This window comes from Pomacea canaliculata, linkage group LG1 (genome assembly GCF_003073045.1).
Source record: "Pomacea canaliculata isolate SZHN2017 linkage group LG1, ASM307304v1, whole genome shotgun sequence".
Classification (NCBI taxonomy): domain Eukaryota; kingdom Metazoa; phylum Mollusca; class Gastropoda; order Architaenioglossa; family Ampullariidae; genus Pomacea; species Pomacea canaliculata.
In genome coordinates this window covers 26,943,880-26,954,126 of record NC_037590.1, presented here as the reverse complement: position 1 = coordinate 26,954,126, position 10,247 = coordinate 26,943,880, and the positions used below count along the sequence as shown (strand labels likewise).

Genomic DNA, 10,247 nt, shown 5'->3' with positions numbered 1-10,247 from the left:
GACGAATGCCATGTCCTTATTACACAGTTACACTTTATGATTGTACATGTTGGGCTTTCCTACAGCACAGCTGGGTGCCGTCTATGGTACACGTGAGAGGGAGAGAGCGAGCTAAGGAGGGTTAGCTCCTGATGTTTTTCAGCTTAGAAAAGTTGGTTTTCCGTAAACATACAGTATTGCCATATGTCAGACAAATTATCGAGAAAAAAAAAAAAAAAAAGAACACGTGTCACCTGTCAAGTATGACCAGCATGCTTTGCACCACCACCACCACTATCAATCTAGCAAGTGGCTGTAACAGAGTAGGTTGAATGAAACATTCCTGAAATACAAGAGGAAATGAAACTTCTAATTGCTAACGAAGCCGAGACCACAAGTACTAAAGTACAGAGGAAGTCAATGACGGCTCGCCCTTTGTTTTGCCTCAGCACCTCCATACTGCGCACTGGTGCGGTAACCTGCCCCCCCTGTCTGCAGCGCGGCGCGCGCCGTGGACTCGCCCAGGAGGTGTGGGGCGAGTGGTACAGTCGACTGTGCAGACCGCCGGAGGTTGGTTGCCAGTCGGACAGGCGCAGTGGGTGCGTGCGGCGGGGGACGTACAGCTGTGGGACTGCATGCGTCTCGTTTGCCAAGGCGGCCCCTCACGATGGCTCTAAGGTACACTCCGTCTCAACCTCACTCTCACGCGTGCTGGCGTGTTTGCCAGTCTGTCTATGCAACGGTTTGTCTGTGCTGTGTAACTCTCACCCCCCACCACCACCCTACTCTTTCCACTCCCCCATCCCAACTTTACAGGTCGGCAGCACGACGGTGTTGGACTTTTGAAAACTTTTTTAGGAACACCCATCCCCGAACCTCCCTGTGCAGATTGAATTCGTACTTAATGCACTTGCATGCCGCTTGGCCTTGTCGAGGTGTTTGCCAGCGTGTGGTGGTGTGGGCAGTTAGATGCCCCGTGCCCCCGTGCCCCCGTGCCCCGACTCTCTCACCTTTGCGCTGTGAGAACGTAGCGGAGTTGTAGCGAGGAGAGGCGAGAAGGTGGGTCGGGGGAAAAAAAAGTTCGGACATTTCTGTGTAAAGGTCTCTGTGAACGGTTTGACATCGCCCTGTGTGTGTCTTCTGTCTTACAGGGCGAGGATGGCAGGCGGCCTCGCGATGTTTGTGTGTGGAATCCTTGCAGTGGGAATACTTACCTCAGGTGTCTCGGCTCAGCTCGACAGCGCCAGATCAGGTAAGCGCTTTTATGAACATCTTCAACTTCATGTTACATCTCGTGTCTCGTGTTGTAGCTGTCGTCGCTCAGTGCTGTACAGTACGCGTGGTTGCAAGAGGTGTAACACTGTGACAGGTGTAAAATAGATGCCATCATGTTCCAGCGGTAAAATAACTTACCTGCGCGTTTCATTCTGGCGACATTGTGTCAGGTTACATATCACAACAGTGTCGGCTTGCTAGACCCTGAAACGGCTTTCTGCAGCGGTCGGTGGTGAAAGCTGCTTTTTTTAGGGGTACAGGATGTCTTGCCTTAACAGACAAATAACTCCCCGGCTAACCCACTTCAGAAAGATATAAAAGAAAATTTACCCGCTGTCAAGTAACTGTGGAGCACAGTTGTATAAAGAGTACAGCTTGTACCCGTATTATCGCCGGTCATTGTATATGTCCACACTACACACTGTACATGACTGTCACATTCGTTGTGAGCCAGACAGACCCTAGTCAGCCGAGTGCAGTAGTCTCCATTACACCGCGGTGTTCACATAGTGCGCTGCAGGTCATTCACAACTTGCCAGCTCTCGGTGCTGGGGCCGGAAGCTGTGTCAAGTCGTCCACTAGAGTGGTTCACCTGCTCTCGAGACACCGTCATTGGCCGCGAGACGAGGTTCGATCGTTTGACGTACCCACGATTGCAGATGAATGACTAGACAGGAGTAGTTATGAGAGACAGTAGATGAATGACTAGACAGGAGTAGTTATGAGAGATTGCAGATGAATGACTAGACAGGAGTGTTTATGAGATTTGTGGCGCCAGAGGTATAGTAGTGGCGTAGGAGGAACAAGGGGGTAGCTGTCCCTCTCTCATAAAGATACTGAGGACTGAGGAGGCAAGAATGTGAACGCCGTTCACTGTCAGGCTGGTTGCCCCCACAGCCCAGCATCATCCTTGCTGTACACCCAGTGCTCACCAGGCTACACCTGAGAGAAAGGCGCCGGTGGACTGACAGCAAGGCGGCCTGGCTGTTTGCTTTACGAGCGACGAGGGTGGCGACGGTACGAGGCCTGCACTGCCCGTGTTTATCTAAGTCACTAGATTACACTGCTCGCGCAGGTCTCGAGTGGAGTTAAAGGTTTATAGACGTGGGCGTTGGTCATCCATACTCTCAGGTTTGGGCCAAACGCTATTAAGGCAGTGCAAAGTCCTGACAGTAGCCATGATGTGACCAACAGGCCTGCGATGCCCCTGTGAAGACCTTAGGGTTGATGATGTAATGATTCCACTCTATAGATTATAGCGATGTTGTGATCGTGTGTCTGTGTTTCGTGTTTGTGTGTATGACCGCAGCCGACCAGGTATTAGGACATAGCAAAACCACAGAGAAAGAGAGAAGAACCATAGATGTATCAAACGTAGAGGATCCAGAGAGACAGACATGGCAAAACAAGTGCGAGAGACAGATAGGAGAGAATTGTGTGACGTGTTATTATTACTGAGTTTTATGATTCACGAGGGTTTACATTCTTAAGGTGGACACTAATGTCACTTCAACTCGGGGATTATGAACAAGACGTGCCAGTCTGTGACAGACACCTGTGTTTTCAAAGCCATGTCTTTCCGATCTGATTCAGAAGACCAAGGGTTCACAGTCGATCCCAGGTTTGTTCCTAAAGAAGACCAGTCTAATATAAAGTCCCTACAAACACCCTGCACTGCTCTGTGAGTCTAGGGCGCCTGTCATCAACGTGTTCCGTCCTGTGATAACCAAAACAGGAAGAAAGGCTGCCACAGTCCGTTACACCATCATTCACGCGTGTGGCGGAACACCTAGGTTACCTGTATGAAACCAGTTCGTGGTTGATTGGCTTTTAATTAAGAATGAACGTTTGACATAGAATAAGTAATGTGGTTTTGAACCGCTTTGTAACAGCGCCTTGAGGTGTTAGATGCTGTCAGCAGGTAGATAGTGGACATGGTTGAATTGTTAGACAAAATACGTTTAACATTGACACCTGTCTGGAGAAAGTGTCACGTGGGCTACACCACAACACAGCCGCGCTAGCTGCTGTGGTGCCTTCACAGAGTATATGCTTCATTATTCAGTAATTCTCACTGTTTCAAAAAGTGAAATGACACCTAAGCCAATGACCTTTGAGGTGTCAAGCTGCTGACATTGTAATTCGCGTCACGTGACGCTCCCTGTGCCTGACGACCCGGCGCCGCGCGCTGTCTCTTACGTGATTGGTTGTCTGACGTGGCCAGGACACTACGTAGCATCCGTTCTGTCGGCAAGGTGGCTGGTGGCTGGCGGCCAGACTTTGCTCCCTTCCTGTACTCCATCCCATCCCTCACTCAGACTGTTTTAAGCTCATACCCACACCCCACCAATAATAGAAAAGGTAAAAAGGTAACAACAAAATGTAGACCGAAGTTTGGTCAGGATGACGGGACGAGCCAGACTGAGTTGGGTGGGGGAAGGTGCGGAGGAGCTCCACACAATGAAATCCTTGTCATGGCCCCAGACCGAGTAAGCTTCTAGTTGCTGTGAAGGGTCCACCCTCTCCTCCTGATCTTTTTTCTGAGAGAGAGAGAATGTTCTACGTGGCAGGTGTGCATTTTCCAGGGACCAGTATGTCTTTGAGGCCAAAGGTGATTCTTACTGACTGGCTGTGGCAAGCACCAGCTGTTGGTCGTGGACAATAGGTTTACACTTGTCAACTTTCATTGACTTTTCCACTACTGGCTATGATGACCTCTGACTGTCATGTAGAATCACAAACTGAGATTCTGTCCTAGAACTTTCGATCATCTTGCAAGTTTTAGCCGTCAGTGCAGCGTCTCTCGCTCTTGATCAGAAATATACACATGTTCACCAACACATGCATGTAGATAATAAACACTTGGAAAGCCAAAGGATCGTGTATACGGAGGACACATGGCGGAGACACTTTTCGTTGCCGTTTCCTTTTTATCGTCAAAGTTAGGAGAAAGTTTTCTGCAACAGCATTCACACGCGTGGAGGGGCCATCTCAGATGTGCCAGGTGGAGGTTTGGTCAGATTGAAGAACGGGAACCTGATCATCACCAATGAACACGAAACAGTTCCTAAAAGCAGGTTCTGGTCCTGGACGATACATTAGTGTGGACTTCCATCTGTGTAACATTAGTGTACACGTCCTCTGGTGTAACTTGGGAGTGTACACTGAGACCACGTGACATCGGATGTGCTGACTGTCGAGAGAAGTAACGAGTGTCGAGTAAGTTTTGCACAATGAACAGCACACAAACGTGAACAAACTCGGGAGACAAAAGAAGGGAAATACATGAAGAGAGCGAGTCCTGTGACAGAGGCCCACAGAAGAGGAGAATGCAGTTTTCTTGCAAAATTCTCGATTGTTCTCGATGAAGTGGAAGAGAAAGGCCACAGTGCTGAGTCCGTGTCTCTAACCACTTCGGGTACCGTGTTCTTCGAGCAGCTGCCTGCCTTCCCCCAGACACCGAGCGAAGTGGGGGACAGTTCCAGAAGTCCACCGTGCGAGCTGCTCCAATGTTTGTTGGCTTCTGGTGCAGATGGTTACAGTTTGTGGCAACCTGAGATCGCTACAGTTTCCTGAGTTGGGGAAAGTTTGCTAGTTTCGTGAGTTGTTTGTGGAAGCTGCAACTGTTTCTTGTAGATGTTGGAGCATGATAGGAGCGGTCTGTGTTGTTTGAGGGATGTGGACAGTCTGCGTGCACTGTAACTGTTCTCGACAAGTGCTGGAAGTCAGTCCTCGCCACGTTCTTGACTCGCTCCAGGTCACAATTATTTTCAGAGCCTGCAAACAAAGGTTGATTGTTCTTGGTACCTTTACAATGACAGGCTCAGCTGAAATAGAAACACATTCTTGGGTGAACAACCGACAGTCTCTCTCTCTCGCCAGTGTGTTGAAGACTACTTCAGTGTATGTACGTGTGTATGTATCCTAGTTGCAGTGATGGTTTTCTCCTGTCGAGTATTTTGGGATAGAATTTTCCAGCCAAAGTAGCAGTTCTTTGAAGAGTATTTACTGGATTGTAGAGGAGGTAAACCATAGAAAGTAAAAGAAGGAAGGTAAGGATTGTGTACGCCCGTGATAACGACTGCGACTACGCGCTGGCTGTCAACACAGTAACAGTCACAGAGCTTGAATTACAACACTTTGTAGCAGCGCCGACGATGATTTACTACAGATAAGTGAACAACACTCGTCAGGAGACTGTGAACACCTGACTCACAAAGTCGGACACATAAATGGGTGAGCAGTGTGAAGACTGCTGTCATTGATGGCGGGTAGTTCCCTTAATTGCCTTTACCTCGAGTGTGTCGTGCGTAGCAGGGTGTGTATGTGTATGTGAGAGAGAGAGCGAGCAGTAAAATACTCCTCCCTCCCAAAAAAAAAAAAAAAAATCTGGTTCACTACTTGCTCCATCAAGTTTCGCTTGTCCGCTCTCACTGCAATCATTCAAGCGTGAAAAAAAATATCCTGGCGCAGTTGTCATGCCTGAAGCACCGGCTGCAAGAGTCTCGCACCTGTCGGGTTTGCGGCGCCGCAGCAGCAGCAGATCGCAGCGTGAATGGAAAATATTTGGCAGGCAGCAGCCAGGTGCTAGAAGACAGCCTCTGGTGTCGGTGGTGGCGGTGTTGGTGGCGGTGAGACCGCACGTCCACACCCTGCGCTACACGTCACCACGAGACGCACGGCGGGCACACCGGCCTTGACCTTCACCTCGCTCTACCTGGCGGGAAGGGGGAAGGGTGGGGGCAGGCTGATAATGACCTTGACACGTAAGGAGATTGAGTCGCAAGGATTCGCTTTCTGGGCAGACGACAGAGAATGTAGACCGTCACGTGTGCAGGTGTCAGATGTGTGCGAGTTATTTATTGTACACCTGAGTGTATGACGGGAGTATTTACCTGACGTGTGTACGAGTATTTACCTGTGTGTACCCGGGGTATGTGTTATTTACTGGGCCGCTGTGTGTTGTAGGAATTCACTTGAACTTTGCTGACTCTGACTGGGATTGCCGCTTGTCAGGGTGTTTTTTTTTTTAACATTTAAATCCGGGCTGAAGCTTGGCCAGGTATGTTTGTTCAGATGCTGGAGCAGCGAGCGGACTGCCGGTGACGACAGCAGTGCACGTGCATTGCGTACAACCATGGCGAGAGTGACAGCTAACGGTCCGCATTCACCACCCTGCCCCACATTTCTTCCACAACCACCTCGTGTAGAAGTATTCAGTGACACACACAAATGGTTGATATAGAGCGGTTGGAGGGATGATGGGAAATGGGAGACAGAGAAGACAACAAGCGAATGGATCACAGAAACAATAAATATCGAGTATGTGATGGAAAACAAAATGTTAAAGAAAATTACATGACAGAGTGGGTGATGGGTAAAAGCAGGGCACGCGGGATGACAGTTGTATGACAGTCAACTTGATGTACTTGTGCATGATCATCCGCTGTGCACGCCATGTCTCTCATCCGGGGCTTTACATCTCTATCAAATGTTTTATATTGTTTCCACTCAACCTCTACCGTTTCAGGAGCATTCTTTCCAGAACTGTGCCCAGAGGGGATGCATCGATGTTCAGATGGCATCTGTATCAATCCAGCGAAAATTTGTAACGGGGTTAAAGACTGCCGCGATGGCTCAGATGAAAAGAACTGTCCGAAACCGCTTGGTACGTAGTGAGTGGTTTTCTTGAAGAGAATGAGTTGCCGGAATCTTTTCTTGGCTTGGACTAGTGAATGCTTATCGCTAACTGCCGCATGGTTACGTTGACAGCGCATGCCCAGTCGGACAGCATGTATTCTCTCGCGCATGTGGGTCTCCTGTCTCTTACAATCATATTCCGAGTCCGTTAACTCTGGTGAAGCAGGTACAAGGATTGGTGTGATGCTCAGACGCATGTACTTCCGGTCACTTCCAGCCGATCTTTCTGGTCGTCAAAATCTGTAACACTCAAAGGAATGCAACTCTGTTACTTTCAAGAGCATGTGCTTTTGTTTACAAGCTGTCCTAAGTTGTTTCTCTCATTGTCATTTATTTGTGTTGGCGGGTCGTCAGCTGCAACTTTCAAGGGTAGGTACTTTTGTTGATGGGTAGTCAGAGCTGTAGCACCTAAGAGTATAAACCTAAGATACCTCACGACCTGCCAGACAGCTGGCTGACCCTCAGGGACTTGGAGAGGGCTTGTTCGTCTGATCTGTCTCCTCCAGGGCATGAACTGTCCCTGCTGCTCGTGTTTGTATGGCTGACTCTCTATTCTTTGCTGACTGCGAGTGAGAGGCTCAGACAGGTCTGCTTGGTTAAAATCCTGCATTGAGAAAGGAATGGGAGTTGGAAAGTAGGCTAGTCTTTGCATGCATCAAGCGAAAACTGAGGGCATTGAGCCAGACTGTGGTAGGAGGGTATAGCAGGCTCGGCATGCATGCAGTGAACAATGTGGACATGGTTCGGTGAATCAGCTGATAGGTGGGAGGTAAAAGTAGTCCAAGCATGCATGGGACAAACGATCTGGAAAGGACTCACTAACCAGATGATGCGGTGGGAGGAGAAAGTAATGGAGGCATGCAATTCAATGACGATGCTCATCGGCTGAGAAGGTAGAAGACCGAACATCTCTCTTCTCGCACCATTGACGCCAGAGTGGCCTTCCCTGGCTGAACAACCGCAATCTGTTATGTCTTTGTGGACGAATGCATGGGGGTGTCGGCTTATACTCGTGTAATCGGTACACAGATATATACTAGTACTATATACTACTACTAGTCTATATCTCTGTGATCGTACGGCATGTATTTCGAGTCTGAGAGATGGCTCTCCACAAGTTCTTGGAATGCTGAGACATTCATCCTACTGACCCGCTCATATTAACAAATGTAATAAAAACAAACTTACAGACTGCTCTAATACCTAAATGACAATAATACTTCAAACATTCAGATATTCAAGGAAAATGCTGGAACGCTTGGATGCTCGCTGCTCTCCACAAGTTTTTGGAATGCTGAGACATTCATCCTACTGACCCGCTCATATTAACAAATGTAATAATAATAAAAAAAACTTACAGACTGCACTAATACCTAAATGACAATAATACTTCAAAGAAAATGCTGTAACGACTGGATGCTCATCGCTTTGTGTCACGTGGGCCTGACCCTCGTCACCGCTCGACAGAAGACTTGTCAGGATCGACAGACAGCGGGACTACTGGCCCTTGATCGTGCTGGGGCTCGTGGCACTGCTCTTGTCGCTTGTCTGACCTGTCGCAGGCTCATCAAGGTTTTGTAAATATTGTGTGACAGGTTCCAAGATACCTTTTGTTGCGTCTAAATGGAGGCTCAAGTGTCATTACAGGCATCTTGAACTACAGAATGAACTGTTGTAACCAAGAAACGTGTGTGTGTGCACCTGTAGACACACCTGTATGCAGGATGCCTTTTAGCATGAATGGGCTTTGATCTTTCAGTTGTGTATGCGGGGGGAGGGACTTATTTTAACATTTTTGTTTTAGAGCTATTTGTGGAGAATACTATTGGTTTTAATAAATGAAAGTAATGAAAGCTTATTACCTTGTTTTATATGCATGTGGCCTGTGTTTGCCTGTTCACCTACATTTATTTACAGTTCTTATCAGTTTGAGCTGTAAACGTTTTTATAGTAGTCAGATTATTTGCTACCCTTTGTATTATCATTTACTGCAATTTTACATGTTTGTATTGACAGTTGTACTTCCACAGGTACCATGTTTGTTTTTACTGTAAGTATCAAGTATTTGTATTTACAATGTTTATTTCAGAAAGACTTTGTGTTTACATGGGCACTGATATTTTGCTCATACTAGTGAACAAGCAGGGTTAGTAGGTTAGTAAGCAGACAGTAGGGTGGGTTAGTGAGCAACCAGTACAGTGGATTGGTCAACAGGTGGGTTGATGAGCAGGTTGGTGAGTAGGCAGTACAGTGGGTTGTGAGCAAGCAGTTTGGATGATTAACAGCTGTGACAAAAACCTATGTTGCTACCAATTACATTATTTCTATTCCTGAAAAATTCACTGCCATTTAAACCACCTTTCCTCAAACAACCATCCTTCATCTTGGCCAGTGGAGAAAAGCTGATAAACGGCGTCTGTTAGTTACTGTTCCTCCCCATCAAGAAAATATAGTATTTCTTGAAGGAGCTAGTCAAGGTGCAAGTCTCGTCAGCTACGAGACTCCAGCTGGTTGACCTTCTGTTTGGACTGACACTAACTCTGGGCACGTTCTTCAACATTTTCTTTGTCGTTCATCCCCAATAAATCTTATTACGATAATCGCAACATAAGAAAAACTCGGGCTAAGGTCTATGTCGACCTAGACGAGACTGAAGTCTATGTCGACCTAGACGAGACTAAAGTCTATGTCGACCTAGACGAGACTAATGACTATGTCCTAGACGACCTGGATACTCATAGGGTCTATTTTATGTACGAGGGGCCGAGTCACGTGTCTGCAGGTCACGTATCTTCCAGATCTCTAATCCTGGGATAATTTGTGGTTGTTGCGTTGGACGCCTATGGGTTAGCTCCTAACAACGGGGGAAACCCATTGAAGTAAGGCACACCTTACTTTTTACCTGTTTTTACCTGCGTGGAGTGCAAGTGGCGCGCAGCCCGCTGCCCCGCAGGACGCGTTCTCACCTCGCCGAGGCCAGTGACCGGGACTGGCGAGTGATGTTTGTACGGTGAGAACGTGGCGAGCAGCGGGTGCCACTGTCGGGTGTACGGTGTACCCAGAGGCGGCGTTAGGAATACGCGGGGCCTGGGGCCGACCATCCGCGCGGGGCCGGGTAATAGAGTACGTGTATCAACATCCCTATTGATATGATGCCGGAAACACTGATTTATATACAGTTAGATAGGCTTCATGTATTTCGCGAAATAACGCACGAATTTAGTGTTTTAATTGTTCGTAACCGTTTGTGCCAGTAGCGGTTTTTCCTTAAAGCTAAATAATATGGTGACGAT

At 47.8% G+C, this 10,247-nt stretch overlaps 1 pseudogene; it reads left to right on the top strand.

The window, feature by feature from the left end:
• Positions 1–505: 505 nt before the first annotated feature.
• LOC112560807 overlaps positions 506–10,247 on the top strand; it is a 57,010-nt pseudogene continuing 47,268 nt past the window's right edge.